This window comes from Cupressus sempervirens, chromosome 6, assembly GCF_028749045.1.
Source record: "Cupressus sempervirens isolate cs-2001-9-10 chromosome 6, ASM2874904v1, whole genome shotgun sequence".
Taxonomy (NCBI): domain Eukaryota; kingdom Viridiplantae; phylum Streptophyta; class Pinopsida; order Cupressales; family Cupressaceae; genus Cupressus; species Cupressus sempervirens.
In genome coordinates this window covers 142,115,127-142,134,102 of record NC_143123.1, presented here as the reverse complement: position 1 = coordinate 142,134,102, position 18,976 = coordinate 142,115,127, and the positions used below count along the sequence as shown (strand labels likewise).

The window sequence follows — 18,976 nt, the reverse complement described above, 5'->3', positions numbered from 1 at the left end:
TTTATCTGTATCATATTTACTCTACCGACATTGGTATTGGTTATTCGCCTCATTTTTGAGAAGAAAGTTGTTTTAGGCATCATATCCTCTTTGTCTGTCCTAGTATTTGTTCCCTTAGGGTTCTTGCTTGCACTAACATCTACCATCCTAAACACTTATTTCTGCCCCTTCGTTCTAAGTGATATGGACTACCCTTATCGATCTCCAACCTGCTTTCTATCGATAGATTCTACACTTATTTCTGCCTTGTCAATTCCTATCATTACACTTATCAATCTCCAATCTTCAACTTAGTGGTGAGACTACCACTTATTTTTGCCTCACCGTTACCTTAGGATGGACTACACTTATATCTCTCAATTTCAATCTAAGGTGGTTTAGCTTATTTTTGCGTCTTCAAATGTCCTATCATGTATTCTACCCTTATCAATCTCCAATCTTCAACCTAGGATGGGATGATGAAGTGGTGGATGATGAATGCAAGAAGAACCAAGGGAAACAAAAATAGACAAGAACAAAATAGCGAAATCTGCTTAAGGACCCCTTTCAACTCTAAATGAATTGAACTTACTTTTACCAATGGCTTCTTTTGGAATTTAGGATTAGACCTGAGAATTTCAAATCCCTTGCAAATCTTGATGCCCTAGCTGGAAAAATTAGAATTTGGCCCACTTGAAATTGTCCATGCACATGCTACAAATCAGGCCTTATCACTTGTTCCCTTCACCACAAAAAAATCGTCCAACTTTAGGAGAATAAACGCAACCTCTAGAAGAACGACAAATCTTTGTCCACCAAAAATCAGATAGGGCAAGTAGAAAATTGCAACCCTTTAGAAAATGTAAGATCAGACTTAAACAATAACAACTCTGCTCTCCAACTTTGCAATTTTGAATATGTTCTCTTTTGCCAAAATTAAATCGCCAAAATGAGAAATTCAGATCTGCCCTAGCCGGAACAAATCGCCAAGAATGGAGAGTGCAGATCCAAATTGCTTAAAAAAATCGCCAAACACCATGAAAATCTACCTTTGCAAGAAAATCGCCCAAGGAAAAATTCCAATTTGCTCCTTCAAAATTCCTTAAGAAAGAGGAAATCTGCTCTTTAGTCTAAATCGCCAAGCACCATGAAGAGGAGGAATGAGGAATGAGGAGATAAGGGGAAAGGGCTTCCTCTTATACCCCATTTGCTTACCTTTCTTAGTTGGCCGACTGGGACCTTGGGAGAAAGAAAACATTAATTAGAGCACAAAATTGGTCCCAATTAAATGTTTAGTCAAAAATTAATTTTGTTAAGATGAAATTTACTTTTTTAAATTGCCGGTTAGACCAAGATTGCAAAATAAATAAATAAATAAAGCCTTGTAGATGTTAAATGTTTCCATTTAATGATGATTTAGTAATTAATATATTATTCAAAATCGGATTTTGGCTGCCAAAATTAATTTTTTCAATTTTAAATTACTGATTTCTTTAAGTATTTTAAAATCTTCAAGGCAAATTTAATCCATTTAAAGCCAATTTTTGCAATTTAATCCAAATCAATTTTGCTATGCAATTTTAATTTTTTGACAAAAATAAATCATTTCTCTAGAATTTAAAATCGATTTTCCTATTTGATTTTATCATCACAAAATTAATTTTTTCATCGAAAAAAATTCAAGATTTTTCAAAAAACTTCAATCTAACAAAAATTTATTTTTTGAAAAATATTCAAATTTATACACTTATATCCAAATTTTCAAAGAAATCTTCTAAGTAAAAGATTTACAATTTTATTCTGCCAAGTGTTGTGCTTTGAAATTTGTTCGGCCTAAGGATGAAATTAGTCGTTTTGGAAAATCAAGTTGAAACTGGGTGAAAATAAATCTAACCATCTCCCTTCTAGCCTGAAGGCATCCAAGACTTAAAATTTTCAAAAAATCAAATCAAATTTTTTTGGGACAGCTTAAATTTTTTTTGCGAAAGCAATTGAAAAAGGAGGTCCCCAAAATTTTGGGGCGATGGTGTGAGAACCTCACAACAAAGGTCAAAAAGTTGCCATTAATGTTGAAAAATTGCCTAACTTACCTCGAAATCACTAAAGATCGGACAAAACTACTGGCCAAAGTACAAAACTACCAAAATCCTAGGAAACCACTTTGAAAATTTGGAAACCGTCCTCTAAAATACCAAAATCAGCTGTTCTAAACTGGAAATAGCTCAAAAAAATGGTAGTAGTGCGAGTGGAGGTGAGGTGGTAGTGGTCCTGGGTAGCCAGGATTCAAAAGAAATTTCAAACCGTAGAGCGGCAATGATCGCAATGCGAGGAGGTGGAGCGTCACTGGTCGATTGACATTGGAGGGGCATGTGGCGAGAAAGTGGATTGGAAATAATGCCTAGAGGTGCACCAAAATTGCGAGCTAGGATTTGATAGAGAGCCCAAGGCGCACCAAATACCAGAGCGCCTGCAATTTGGGGCGTGAAATTCGGGTCCCAAAGCTGATGTATCCCAAGACAGAGATCGTAGACAAAAACTTGTTGTGTAGGACGGAGGAGGTTAACTAGTCGTGGCTGACATGTACAAGGATTGACGACAGCGGGTACAAGGTTGTTAGAGGCCCATAGGTTTGCATCAATAGGGACTTGCGGGTCCCTCAAAAAATTTCTTCACACTCCTTTTTAAAACAAAAAATGCATCTCTTTTAAAGCAAGTGCCTTTTAAAAAAAAAGTACCCTTTTGGATATAATTATTTTTGAAAGAATTTCTTTTCACAAAAATCACTGTAATGTAAATATATTTTTTTGATAAAAAATAAATGACTGTCTTGATCTGCGAGTCTAGGTTGTACGGGTTGGGTGCAAAAAAGATTTGCATCAGAAGTCAACGTTGTCCAAAATGGACAAATTTTATATGGAAATGCGGGGGGTTTTGGGCACTTTGAGCTCAATGGTGCTATTTGGTTTCAAAATGACCAGAAATAAAAGCCTCCTAGATCCAATACAAAAAGCCTTTGAAAAAGAACAGATCTAAAAACCAATGCAAAAACTCTCACAAAGAGAACAAGGCATGAAAGTCTGGAGCTCTAATACCATGTTGAAGTTGAGGAAAGCTCGACCCACAACTCCTAAGAATCACTTGCATGCAAACACCTGCCACAGAAAGAGATGAGCAAAGCTATGTAGGCTCGGATTCAGAGATCCACAAAAGATGACACATTCTTGATGTGCAAAAGATAAATTGTTATTCAATTAAAAAAATGTAAATTACAAAGAGAGATCAACTCTTATAAAAGGGGATCAAAACCCTGAAAGGTAACTGACCTAGGTTGCATGATAATAATTAATAAAATAATTAATTATCATATGCCTAAAGTTTAGCTTAAGTAAACTAGAGATAATAAGAAATTGTCTTATTAATCTAACACATTAAACATCTATCATGGGGTGGTTTATGTAGATGGTGATCTCATAACCAGTCTCTTTTTCTTGCACACCCTTCTCTTATCTACATGATTGCTTGTTGAGTTATGAATAGATTAATGACTATGTTGCTGGTTTGGATTCTAGTATGGATGAGTTCAAAATTCATCCAATTTTTTTTTTTTGGGTTGAATTCAGATTCATTTGGGGCTTGTTTGTACAAAATTATATGTTTCCTTAAAATATATTAACACATCCACACACATGTATTGACGTTTTAGTCCAAATGACAAAACAGAATGCCAAAATAAACCAATATATCAATGTTATAGTTAAAGAATAGTAATGGGAACTTTAATATTCAGTTATCACTGGTCAAATATCATAAAAAACCATCAAACAAATCATCATCATTCTGCTGTTGCAAATTAGAAGCACAAAAAGTGCCACTAGCATCAGCATTAACAATGTCAGCCTCAGGAGCATCCTCAACGTCACTAAGTGATGATGATGATGATGATGATCATCATCAATGCAAGTGCATCAAAGTGAGAAATTGAATCTTCCAACTCCGCTCGCTCTAGTTTAACATCGTAATGTGTTGCCTCCCTTGTTTTGTAAGCATTATCTTTGTGTGTTGTTACCCTCAAGTTTCAATGCACAAAGACCAAGTCATCTGCCTTCTTGGAATGTAGTCTATTGCATTTTATTGAGTGGATGGAGGAGTATGTGCTCCAGTTCTTCTCAGATGATGATGAACTAGCAACCTATCAAGATTTATCAATTTTAAAATTAGAGAGGTTAGAGTTTTGAATAAATTTTAAAAAGATATAAATTCAATATTCATCAACAGGAATTTATAAAGTAGAATCTTAAGAGTTAAGAACTTGTGATAAATTTTGATGGCAATGGGTTGTAGGTGTTGGTACGTTTGTCCATGGGAGTACCGCCATGTATGAGCATCAACGTTGTTGTCTTCAAGAGCCTCAATACCAAGTCATCGGTGCTTGTGAAACTCTCATGCCTCACTATAGGTCATATGTGATCAGGATAGAGTCTTCTAAGGGCTGCCTTGTACTAGTGAGCATATTTAGGATATTTGTATGGAGCAACTCCAATGCTACTCTTCACGAGGACCGATTGATTATAGAACTTGTGGCTCAATGCAAATGCAAAAGACACAAGAGGGTTAGTCATTTTGTTCTATCTCTCTACGATGATTATCTGTGGTTCCTTGAAGAACTTTTCTTTAGGATTTTGTTCTTTCTCATTTATGATCTTTTTAATATCCTCAATCATGGAGTCTTATATGCCATCATAGACCTCACCCTAGCAAAGGCCTATCCACGTCGGATCATACTCATTATAGGCTCAGTGAACCTCAGGATGTACTCAACATGATCCCACCAAGAGTCATCTAGTATCATTGCCTTAATGGTGGCTACCCTGGTACTACTAGATTGCTTTTGTATGCTTCATTTAGCTCAGGTTACCATTTTAGACAATGCCTCTTTAACCTTTATGAGGTGTCTAAAAACAATAGTGTTGGAGTCAAAATAGGTCTCAACGACCTATTTTATTTAAAAAAATAATAAATTAAAATGAAAACTTAAAAACATAGAATGTTTACTAATGTCTAAATTTCTAAAGGATATTTAAATTGTAGAAATTTTGATATTGCTTTGATACCACATAAGACTTTGCCTAAGTTAATGAATGAATTGCCAAGATCTAGAAGCTCAAGACAAAATGATATGATCAATTGATTAATTTAATAATATAATCAAATGATAATGGATACAAAATCAATAAATACAAGGCATATGTGTTTGAATATATAGACAATGCATAGTAATTAGGAGTGATACAAGAAATAACCTATCAACTCACACAAGGTGGAATAACATGTCCGCTAGTGGTGGATTATCCTCCACAGTACATCAAGTATGTGCAACAAATGAGAGGATGATAATGTGATAAGAGAACTAAAGGTGGATCTCACACATAAAGAGGTATGAGATAACAACTAACTCCAGCTCAAGCGGATTTCTCCTACACCATGTGCTCAAATGAAATCTAGACTCCTATGTATCTATTTGACAACTAATATGAAAGTGCATTATCTGAAGTAAACTTAAGTGTAATTAGTAATATTTAATTACACCAACAAAAATTTGAAATAATTTATCTCCAAGAGCTCCAATTTTGAGAACTGTCTAAATATGACTTGTGTCATATTGTGGTTTGTGATGAACATTTGGATCTCTTGTGCATCATACATTGTTTTGATTCATTCAATTTTAGTGACAATTTCTTGCAGCAATAGGTTGAGCGAGTGGACAACAAAAGGTGTCCAAAAAATGAGTTGAAAGCTCTCCTCAACCAATAGTCCACAACTCTACAATTTTTGGCATTGTCGGTTATTACTGAACAACATTTTGAGGGCCAGCTTGCTCAATGGCTTGGATGAGAATGTTTGCAATGAATGGATTATCCTTGACCTCCCCTTCACAGATGAAACTGAAACCCAACAAATCAGTAGAAAATGAAGAATGTAAGCACAAAGGTGGGAAATCTGTATGCGCTCTTATATTGGTTCTTGTTTTATATGAAAATATTAGGCTTAGTTTACAAGAAACCTTCTTCACTGTAGGCTTGTACCATTGCAGTTGAACTAGTTGAACCTCTTGCCTAATATTTATAGCTCAAAGAATTTTTTTCCTCTGCCAAAGTTTACCTTGTACTTTCCTTTATTGTGCCCTGGTATGAACTATTTAAGCACCTGCCTCTAATTTTGTATTCTGTGAATTCAATTGAATTTTAGTTGACTGATTACTGCAACAGTCTATACCATCTAGTTACTAAACCAATGTCTATTGAACTAGATATAGGAATAATATGCATGCATGGATTGAACATTTGTCTTGTTGATTAATTTTTCCTACCAAAGGCCCCGGATTTACTTCTTCCTTTTTGGTTGAAGCTTAATTATTGCATGACTTGCCAACACTGATACATTCACCTTTGTTGTAGCAGTGGATGTAGTCTTTTACAATCATACACCTGGAGAGCAGTTTCCTGTTCAATTACTCGTCTAAGTAGAGATCACTGAGAGATTCTGGACAGTAGATAAAAACTTCTATTAGGATTTAAAGAATGTATGGCTTGTTAATATATTACACATGCTAAGGTTTGTTGATGTCTACTTATTGTTATGAAATTAACATGTGTAGAAAAGTACACATAACTCAATTTTACATGGAAAAACCTGGTATAATTATACTAGTAAAAAACCATGTTCAAATATCTTTCAATATCATTTCTCAGGAATTTTCACAGTTACGATGTCTTCAAATTGTGTTGGCAAATATGACTTTGAGTTGCATATAACAACCGAGTTGTAGAGTTCAAAAGAGGTGGACTTGCATTGATGCATCAACCAAAGAAGGTGGACTCGCAATTATGAATCAACCAAAGCTAGTGGACTTGCCATGATTACTTCACATTGTAACACTTATTGGGTCAAGGAATGGCCAAGGGACTTTACATTGGCGTTAATCATAGAGCTTTTATGTATATGTGTAATATGGTATGCCAAAGTAGTCCTTCCCTCTCATCGCTCTTAGCCTTAGATGAAGGATTATTTCAAAGACTTTTTGCATAAGGCCTGTTGTAGTGAGGGACAATTTTTATTGCTTATATACTTTTGCTTTGACTGATTGTTCAGTTGCGCACATTGTGGGCAGTGGTAGTGTGTATTGTGGACATGGTTGGAGGTCCAAGGTGGGTATTGTCAATTAACTGTGGTGCTTCCATTTCCTCCTAAATGATAGACTCTGAATATTTCTGGTGCCAGTGGTCTCATCGCATGTGCAAGAGTTAAGCATCTTTGTATGTCAGTAATTGGGTTTGAAATATCTAGGGTTTTAGCATCTAATGCTTCTCCTCTTGTCAAAGCAGTTATAAAATCGTAAGCCATATCATTCACACTTATTTATTCAGGTGGAACCATCATGATTTTTCTGTTGCATTCAATGAGGATATTACTTCAACATTACCAAAAAAAATTATAGGTTCATCTATTCAGCTGCATTAAAATATCATATCAATATGCAACTATAAAAAAGCATTTTTACTTGCCAAATGTCCAAAGAAATACTTAGAATATATTTGCACTAACATTTTAAACTCGTTTTCAATTATTATGGTGAGTATTTTTGTTGGTCATAAGTTAAAAGAGTAAATGAATACTGTGATGTACCATCTTTTTCTTTCTTCTAAGATTATCCTTGTTTTATCATACTTCTATAGTTTTATCTATTATTGATTTGTTTATAGTTCCCTTCAATTTGGAGAGAGAAGGCTATTCATTTATCAGATATATGTGTGATAATGTTCTTGCTGCTCTCTCTCTCTCTCTCTCTCGCTATTTATCTATATAGAGATATCATAACTGATGTATTACCTGTATAACAGCAAATGACGGTGCAACAATTCTGGAGCAGATGGATGTAGAGAATCAAATTGGCAAACTGATGGTAGAATTATCTCGGAGTCAGGACTATGAAATTGGTGATGGAACAACTGGTGTGGTTGTCATGGCAGGTGCACTATTGGAGCAGGCAGAACAACTTTTAGAATGGGGGATTCATCCCATTAGAATTGCCGAGGGTTATGAAATGGCCTCAAAGATTGCAGTGGAACATTTAGATCGCATTGCTCGGAAGTTTGAGTATAGTTTGAACAATGTGGAACCTCTCATGCAGACATGCATGGCCACACTCTCTTCAAATATGTAAGTTTGTTTGAATTGTATAGATATGGGCTTCTTGGAACTTGGCTGTTTGCATTCTGGGTGCTACTCTTATCTTTTTATTTCCATTTAATTTGTGAAAATGATATTAGTCAAAGGATAGTAATAATTTCAGTTTGCAAAGATATCTAACTGTTTACAATCATCACGGAACTCAAATGCTGGCCACAGGTCATTTAAGAATTCCAGTCGCCCCTTAGATTATCTGGTTGAACTGCATTGGGCTTTTGTTGATTATTCTATTTCATCTTCTTGACTCCAACTGCCCCTTACTGGATTTCCATGTTTAGGCCTCTTCACGCTGATGTAATTAAGTAAGTTAAATGAAATCCCTGAAGTGTCAATGATCCACCTCTTTCCTAAATCAGTTTCATATAATTAATAGCAGATGCACAGAGGAACATCAAGGGCGATCTTATTGTTTACACAGCCGGTACACTTAATATGCAAGATTAGCAACAACAATAATCTAGAGAAATAAAAAGACTAGCAACAACAATCTAGCTCTGCTAATAATGGAGTACATACTCCCCCTTAAGAAGAATACCCTATCTCCTGTATTTTTTAGCAGTGGGCGATAATTTAGTGAAGTGCTCCATGAAGGAAAAAAGTTGGTACAAAATCATTTGTAAATATTTTAATTGCACACATATTTGCAAATATGGTTTTATTAAATTCTCGAGTAAATTTAATTAAAATTTGGATGTGATTCCAATTTCAAATTGACTCGTTTTGAGATTTGGAGATACTGAAGCCTTATCAATTTGTATGCTCATTTCTCAAGGGATAAGCTCTGTCCTGCCTACAACTATAACATAATCTTCTGAATGTCAATTTTTCTGTCTTGAAGTTTTTTTTGGCTGTAGTGTAAACAGATGTAAACACATGTTAGCAGAGATTGCTGTCAAAGCAGTTCTTGCTGTTGCAGATTTGGAAAGAAAGGACGTTAACTTGGACTTGATTAAAGTTGAAGGAAAAGTTGGTGGAAGATTGGAAGATACAGAGCTGGTTGAAGGCATTGTTATTGACAAAGACGTAAGTCATCCTCAAATGCCTAAAAGGATTGAGGACGCAAGAATAGCTATCTTGACATGTCCTTTTGAACCACTAAAGCCAAAGACAAAGTATAAGGTTGACATTGATACAGTTGAGAAGTTTGAAGCTTTACATGGGCAGGAAAGACAATACTTCGACGTATGGTTCAGAGGTAAGGTACTTGAGATCTGTCTTCTTCCTTCACAATCTTATCTATTAGTTTTTTATTGCTGAATTTGCTTTATAATTAACAAATAGTATATTCACCATGCTATTCCTATTTTGATAACATCATTGTCTATAGTTGAATAGTCTTTAAGAGTTCACATCTACCATAGTTTTAGCACTTTGTAAGCTGGGATTGCCAACTGATATCAATGAGATGTCACTTCTGACAAATCTTTACAAAAAACACACTTGCAAAATAGCCCAAGTCTCAAGACAATTTCTTACATTTTGAATATTAAATGATCCCTGCTTATTTGTATGTCCTTTTTTCTAGCTGTATGATGAATACATTTTACTTTTAATTATCAATTATGTGTTGCCCTCAAAAGGAACAATCTCTTTTATCTGTTTTACATTTGTCCCTGAAACAAGACATATCTAGCTTTTTATACTTTAATGCAGATGCAACTTTTAACATTAATGCATGCAGCATGCAGTGCCAGTGGTCTGTGGTTTTTATTCAATTGATTAAGGACCTTGCAGAGGGCGAGTTAGAGGTTATCAGTTTTAGATTACTGCAATGCACTTGGATTGCACTATATATTATTAATGTAGACCTATCAATTGCAACTGTTTTGTTTATGGGAACTAAATTGGCGATGAAACAAAAGTTTGTCAAAAATCTAGGAGCAAAATCCTTTTTGGAGAAAAATTGGCAAACTGTATAAGATTTTTTCAGAAAGTTGGATTATCAAAAAAATGATGTTATTAATTCTTATTTTATAGAAATATAAATAAGTTAGATGGAGAGAATAAAAATGAGAGTATGGATGTAGGGTGGCAGCACCTGGCATGGTTGAGGGACAATGCTCCTTCTAGAATCTGGGGTCAATGCTTGTAGCAGAGTCAAGGGGCAATACCCCTTGTAGGGATTTGGGGGCAACGCCCCTACCTTTGGTCCAGGAATCAATGCCCCTTGTGGGGTCTAGCAGCAGAATGCTAGGTGCGCTCCTTGTTGCAATACAAGGTGGGGTCAAGGGGTAGAGCCACTGCCACCAAGTCCAAATTTAGAGCCTTTAAAACCACACAACCTTCATGGGCATAATTTGATTATTTTTAATCAAGCTTCAAGTTAAAGAGTACTTGGCTTCCACACCTTTACATTTGTTCATTTTTTTTATTAATGATAATTTATTTAATTGTATTATATTAATATAATATAGTCATTAGGACTTTCAAATATAATATTAGAAATATACGAAATCCTAAGATTCTTATACTTAGTCTATAAAAAATTCTAGAATCAATGAAACCCTAAAGAAATTTAAATAATATGATTATAGTCTAGATGAAATTTATTCATTGGCACTAGATCCTAAATTCTATATGGCTAAAAGCCTAAATTCTATATAGCTAAAATTAACCGAAAAAGTGAATGTCAGCAAATGCACTAGAAGTTTTCAAACAAGGTAAAATAACATTAAATAAACAAATTAACTTTGCTAGTTCTTGTATGAATTTGAGTTTGGGGCCTCGCATGTAAATATGAATATGTATGTTAATTTTTTAATCTATTTTACTTTATTATTAATAATATTGTTAACATTATATCAAAATTGATAATTGGAAAAATTATTTACATTTATGATTGGAAATGTCAATAATTTTTTTAAATATTAGAAAGTCTAAAATTAATTACTTAATCTGATGAATTTGAATAATTCCTTTACTTTATAAAGAAGAATAATATTATGATATAAAAATCAAGACATGACTTCATAATTTGTATATATACATATATATATGTATATTTATTAGAAATATTTATAGATTGTAAATTATAATATTTATAAACTTCTAAGCAAGAGCCTAAAACACAACAGTAAAGATGTGAGCCTCTCATTTGGGAGGTCATAGATTTGAGTCTACTCGACCTGAACAATAATAATAATTAATCTCAATAAATAATAATAATTAATCAAAAATAATAATAATTAATCTAGCTTTGACTCATTACCTATTGAAAAATTAAAATTATTTTTGAACTTATAAATTAATAATTTGTTCATGGTGTGGTGTTTCAAAATCTTTCGTTGTCAAAGTTGCTGGCTTTATAATTACTTTTATGATAACCTAAAAGATTGATGAGATAAATACCAAATTTAAGTTCAAATCATAATTTGAATTGTTAAAAACTGTAACCATCACTCCAAGAAAATTGCAGGAAAACAGATTAAAAAAAGCTGGAAATTGTACACCATAGTTGAAATATATTTTTAGCACGATCTAAAGCTGATTTTAATGGATGTAAATGAAAAAAATTGGGCAATGAACATTGACCATTATTTTGTTTTGAAATGCAATTTTGGCAATTAATTGTGTGGTTCTGCCCATTAATTGTGTTTTTTAGCGATTAAGCTTTGCAATCTTCGTGATTAATCTTTATAATTTTTAGAGATTAATTGTTGTGTTATTGATGATTTCTGCTTATTTGGTTGAAAGTATCTGGAAAGCTTCCCTGTCCTCGTAATCTGGTCATGCTACTGCAATAAAATCTCCTATACAGTTTGCAAAATTTGAAATATATTCTTTATCAAGGATTACTATAAAGGAATAACTTGTAGATGCATAAATCAGCAATAACAATAAAATCGAGAAATCATATAGACTTGATTTACATGGAGAAATCCTTCTGCAAGAAAACTCTATTGGTGAAAGAGGACAAGTATGCACAAATTTTCAATATGCGTGAGATAATGTCAACACACCAACACTTTGGCTTTGACAAAGCTCTAGCAGCAACCATGTACCTATAAACAATTGTCAATAGTATATTAAAACACCATCTGATGCAATATAGAGGTGATTTAATTGTGGCAATCTCATGAACATTTGTTTTAAAATTCAATTTTGGCAATTGATTGTGTGGTTCTGCTCATTAATAATGTCTTTTTAGTGATTAGTATTTGCCATTTTTTTGATTATAATGTTTAGAGATTAATTATTATGTTATTGGTGATTTATGCTTATTTGGTTGAAAGTATATGGAAAGCTTCTCTGTCGTTGTAATCTGTACATGCTACTGCAATAAAATCCCCTATAAAGTGTGTGAATTTGAAATATGCTCACTATCAAGGATTACCATAAAGGAATAACTTGTAGATGCATAAAAAAGCAATAACAATAAAATCAAGAAATCATGAAGACTTGATTTACGTGGATAAATCCTTATGCAAGAAAACCCCGTCGGAGAAAGATGTCAAGGATGCATATATTTTCAATGTGCATGAGATCATGTCAACACACCGACTTTGGGCTTTGACAAAAACTCTAGCAGAGACCTTATATGTATAAACAATTGTCAATAGTATATTAGAACACTTTTTCATGCAATAAAGAGGCATGGGGGGAGGTCAAAAGCACAAATAGTTTTACCAAAGCAATGGATTCCAAAGCCATGCTACAAGAAAAATACCTCACACCCATTTTGGAGTGAGTTTCTCAGGATTAATAATGCATCAAATGACTTAACGTGGGTGTTACATGGGCTCAATCAATGAGAGCCTACTAACAGTAAATGTAATTGCAAATCCATCTTTGATAGCTCACATACTCTCTAGCTCTCCATTTTGGAGTCCACTTAGTCAATAATCTCTATTTCGTTTTCTAGTTCTTAAGAATGATTAAATACATTAGTTGATTTAAAAGTGAATCATAAATATATATGTTGTGCTTCATCTCCTTCACAAATGAATGTTTCAACAAATGGCAACAATCTGGACGAATAAATATTACAGTCTATTTCTCTGATGAATCATAGACATCCAAGTAAACCTTACAAGGGTGTTGGAGACACATATAAGATTGCAAGGTAAGTGACACCTTAGTCCTAATAGTAAATTCATATTCTTGGTTATGTTGATGATGCTAAGTTGACAATGACAGAGTTGAGACAGTAATTTCTCAATGTTGTGAAATAAATTAAATAATCAAAGTAATATAGGCACTGGGGGACATTGGGATGGGGGGTTCAATTTGGGGACCACTGCAGGTGGTTGGGGGTGCTGTAATGTATTATACATATAGTACTTGAAATGCTAGTTATGAATGATGTATAATAGTATAAGAACTAATAATACCAAATACTTGAATGTAGCAAAATTACAGTATAGTCACATACCCAATATAGAATACATTATACCAGAACACCATTGAATATCAAATTACCAATTACTATTAAGAATTCAAATTATAGGCAAATAAAAGTTTCTGATTTATATTATATAAAAATATCATGAAAATGATTACAATAAGTAGCACGATGATTAAAATAGTAACATACCAAAAACTCTAAAAATTCAAAATATTCACTTTTACTTCATGCTCATGTTGGCTAGCAATTGGGGAGATGCCCCATAAACATCTTGGGGAGGTCATATGTGCGTTTTGGCGACATCCTGGCAGCACAAAGGTGGTGCGATAGTGGTGGTGGGGGACATGGGAATGCTAAGTCCCTGTTTAAGGGACATCACCTATTATAATATTATAATTCTTCTTTAATGATCATCTTAGTTGATCTTTAGTTTATTAGGTAGTTTCTATTTTTGTCTCTAATTCATGATTGTTTCTTTAGAAATGTCGTTTTTGTAAATCTATATAAGGAACTTTCATCTCCTTTTTTCAATACAACTACAAGAACATTGATTTACCATAACATGGTATCAGAGTAGGTTGATGGGATTTCATACAATTAGACAAACTCTTACATGTGCTGTTTTACCATGCGAAGTTTAATTGTTTTCTGTATGAAGGTTTCTTTGATTGGTTTTTATAATTTTTTCCCTTAAAAAATAATGGCAGGTTTTTATAATTTTTTCTTCAAAAATTATCTAGTGGGTTTTATAAATTTTTCTTCTAAATTTATCTATCGGTTTTTTAACTTTTTCCTCAAAAATGAAGCTTTGTACTCTCTGATCTGTGTCTCGGATTCTGTTGTCCATTTTTTATTGATTTTTCACCTCAAAAATCATGCCTGATTTTTCTCCTAAAAGAATCGTGGGTTTTTTGCAGTCCATTTTGGGGCATCATGCTCATTTGCAAAGTTTGGAGGGTTTACTGATTTTTCCTAAAATCGTGCTTGTTCTACTGGATATGATTGATGAACACGTTTTTTAACTTTTCCTATAATATTTCACAATCTGGTTGATTTCACATTTGATTGTTCTGTATAATGCATTTCTATTCGGTACAAACCTAGAACTTTTGATCCAGTGTTGAATTATTCCGACCTTTACTGATATAGCAAAGTACTTCTCAGAATATTTTTAACTTATTACAAATCAAAGTGGGTTGCACTCATTTAGTAGATGGCTAAAATCTAAATTCGACACTGTGCTTTTTGAAGTTTTCCTTGATCTGGTGTATTTAAATCATTCACTATGTAAGTCTCCCAATTCATTTATCTTGAAGCTTTAAACTTCATTCCCCGCACCTTATTACTGGAATTTGCGAATCTTACACAGAGAGATTGAGAGTTGGAAATCATCAGATGTTATGTAGATATGTCACAACAAATTGATAATGTAGTTGCAATTCAATTGTTGACAACATCAGATATTGATTCTGGATATATTTTATTTTAGATTCATTCTGCATTTATTTTCTTACATGCTTCAGCATCATTCTTTTCTGTGGTAAACTCAGGTATACTTGGAGCTGAGATAGTTTTCATGAGAAGACAATCACTCTATCTAGAGCTTTGAACTTTTCAAGAGGACTGTTAAAAACACTCAAGTTTTTTTACTCATCTCAATCATTTTCCTTAATTTCTTTGATACTTGACAGGGTTGACCTTGGGTTCCTTAAAAATATAGGAAGCTCTTGGGTATCCTGCCAATCCATTGTAAGGACGGATTTTGTTTCTAAGTCCCATCTTTATGTACTTCCTTGACAACCATGCGCAAGCGAGCACCTCTATCTTGCTGACTTTGGGTGGCATGTGTCAAATGCGATCCTCTATGTAAACTATCCATATGAAATTCGTTTGACATTACTTGATGCAGGATTCAGCCAGACATATTTAAGACCAATGATTGGGATGATAGAACTACAAACTTTTGTAGGCAATCACCACTTGCTATTTATCTTTTGAGGGCTCATGCTGCCAGCAGGACTGTTGACAAATTGACAATACTATTGGACATGCATTATCTTGAAAGGGGTCCCCTTATCTACTTGGCCTTTAATTATTTTTTGCCAATGCTACTTCTAGTCACCTATGCTAGTAATTTTATTACTCATATCATCTTTGTACTTCTCTTGATAATGGACTTTGTTGAGTTCAGGCTACTCTCAAACACATAAAGTTTTAGGATATGCTGCTGATCTCTTGGAAAAATAAATTTCTTGTTTGCAAGTCCATCTTTATGAGCTTCCTTGACGCACATTCCTTGGCTATTACTTCCTGCATCTAGACTTTAGGTGGCCTATTTTTTTTGTTTGTTTGTTTGTTTGTTTCACGGAGGTATCCTTGTGACCTAAGCCCAGTGATGACCAGTGGCCGATGCGAGCTTAGGGCGAGACTAGTCCTCCATGGGTGAGAGTAACAGCACGCAAGCCAATCTCACCGGTAAAACTTGGAGGCGGACTTGAACCTGAGACCATGGGGATGACCCATGATTTCAAGCCTTATCCGTCTACCGTGCGCGCTAGGGGTTGCCCCCTTTAGGTGGCCTATGTTGCAAGGTACCTTGTGCATGTGAAAATGGTTCAACATTACTGGTCACAGGATTTGGCCAGATATTTATTATAACATGATTGGCTGATAGAGTTACAATGTGATATCCCCGTCAAAATAGGATCCATATAATTAAAATATAGATAGATAATAAATATAATAATGGTAAAGGTATAGTTATAATATATTATAATCATATTATAATATTGCATAATATATTAATATTAAAATATGATAATTAAATATTATTATATAAAACATTTATGTTAGAGGTATAATTATAATATATTATAATCATATTATAATATTGCATAATATATTAATATTAAAATATGATAATTAGATATTATTATATAAAACATTTATATTAATATTAACAAATAATATAATGAAGAGATACATCTTTTCTCATGTCAAGGTATATCAAGAAATATCAATCACCCAAAAAGATAAACAAGAGAAAATGAGATATAAAATTTGGTCTACAAAAAATTCAGATTCAGGAATTGAAATAAATTATGTAAGTCCTGACAAGGGACATTGCAGATGTTATCAAAGCTAAAAATCCTCTCAGCCTGTGAGGTGTATTTAGAAAATTATAAAAGGTTTTATCAAAAGGGTTTTTTCATCCAAGACAAATTGCAGAAAAATATCAGAAGAAAATATTTTAGCCATGTCTTCTTCAAAGTTTAGCAGCTGAACATTATACTGGGACCTGAACTATTTGTGAGAAATAAATTCTCGTGCTTCTTTAATATATTTTGCAAAGATTATTGTGGCTTCCTTCAAAAGCCATTATATTTGGAGTATATGGTTTTGGGCAAAATATTTCATAAAGGCAACTCTTCTATTGGTTGGAGTCTGTTTGCCTCCCTATAGGTTGTGAGGATTACATTCATGTTCTGTGAATATCTGAAACTTTAATATTGTATGGGAAAGAATCATGCATGGTTGTTGTAGCTTCACTTAAACTCAGGAACCATTGCTCAAAAGTTCTATCAGCAAAAAGAGAGCCATGTTGTTGAAGACAATTCCTCATACCATCAGGCTTTTAGCTATTGAACTTCCTCGACAAATGCTTCTGCACATTCTGGATGGGAATGAAAATAACAGGTTATGATTATTGATGCTTCTTGTTATTGAGAAAAGTAATGCTCCTACCATGGGTTTAAGGTTGAAGATTTGTAATTATCAATTTCAACTTTGAGTTTGTAATTGAAGGATCCATTATCTTCCCTAGATTTTTATTGTACGCACTTCTATTGAACCGCACCTTCTTGCATCACTTAAACGATGACTTGGCCAAAAATCGGAACCAGGTCAGTCGAGTTCTTGATGTGGAGATGTAGCGCCTGTAAACTTCCCTACACTGAACAGGCAGATAGTATTTAATTTGCAAATGACAACTTGTAATTGCTTTTACACATGGCAGTTGTTGAGGAAAAATGTAAAGATACACCATAGGTGGGGAATATCATATGGAATTCGCAGAAAACCATGATAATAATCTGGTTGTCGTGAGTATTGTTTTAATACATTATGATGCCCATCATTATGGCCGTGAAGTATAACAGGATGATATCTACCATGAGAAATATTACTATGTATAGTTTGCAAAATAAATGTTAATGTTGTGGACGTTACAAAGAGCAATAAGTGTTGACAATTTTAAAAATTGGAGCCTTCTGACATCTCTAAGAAATGGGCCTAGTAATCCACGTCTGATACAATCAGATATAATATATTATTGTCAACGTAGAAGGGAAGACATTTTGTTTAGAGAATAAGATTTTATGCATCTCTGAGGTAAGTATATTATTTATTATAATTAGAATAAATTCACTTAAATAATATCCATGTTCATTCCCATTATAAGTCTAAGCTAGAACGAATAAATAGGGATACAATATGGGAAAGGCTTGTATAAATCCAGCCAACAGGTTATCTTGAGATAGGTAAGGGTCAGTGTCCCCGAACACCTTGAGGACATGTTCAAGAGAGGCTTGAGGGCTTGGATCCACAAAAATGTTGAGGGAAGCCATTGAGTTTGGTCTCAAAGCAACCTATTGTATCTTAGCATTCCCTCTAAGCCAGAGTTATAATCGGAATAGCATGAATTTTCCTAGCTAGCAATAGCTTACTCTTGATTTAGTTATGTAATTAAGTTAAACTGAGTACATTTATAATAAATTAATTCATATATAAATAGCATGGCCTTTTCAATTCACATATAGTTTATTAGTAACTTACTTGTAAGGGGAGCCTTAGGAGAGAGAATAGAGGTGTATTCAGGGAGAGGCTAGTGTAAATCCAACCAATCAGTTATTCCAAGAAAGGATAGGATCAGTGTCCCTGAATGCCTTGCTGGACACATGCAAGAAAGGCTTAAGGGCTTGGATCTATAAAACCTTGAGGGAAACTGTTGAGTTTGGTGTCTAAGCAATCTCTTTACATCCTAAGTGTTCTTCTAGACTAAGAATAATAATAATAAGAGCAAAACAAAACAAGCATCCTGCTAAGTAGGCCACCTTATGTGGAAGCGTAAACACTGCTATTGAGGCCAAGGGGGCCAAAGTTCCGCTCTTAGACTTAGTGTGGGATTGACTTGGAGTAATTTATCATGACTTACTTTCTTTGAAATTTATATACATTGTGTACTAATGATCACTTGTGGTTGCAGGATTCTCTTGAAGAAGTAAATTGTGTAAATCTTTTCCTTGACCCTAGTTCCTTGCAAATTGTAAGACATTAATCAACAATGCATGCATTATATGTCTGCATTGTGTCTACTTCGTATCTTCATGCATATTCATGTTTCTACTT

General features: G+C 33.9%; 1 pseudogene across 1 annotated transcript in view; it reads left to right on the top strand.

Moving 5' to 3' along the window:
• Positions 1-18,976, top strand: part of LOC149551624 (T-complex protein 1 subunit epsilon-like) — a 69,771-nt pseudogene that overhangs the window by 37,209 nt on the left and 13,586 nt on the right. The window contains exons 3-5 of the transcript XR_016352781.1: positions 7,878-8,196; positions 9,081-9,421; positions 13,281-13,288. The product of XR_016352781.1 is annotated as a T-complex protein 1 subunit epsilon-like (transcript). The remainder of the gene's footprint in view (positions 1-7,877; positions 8,197-9,080; positions 9,422-13,280; positions 13,289-18,976) is intronic.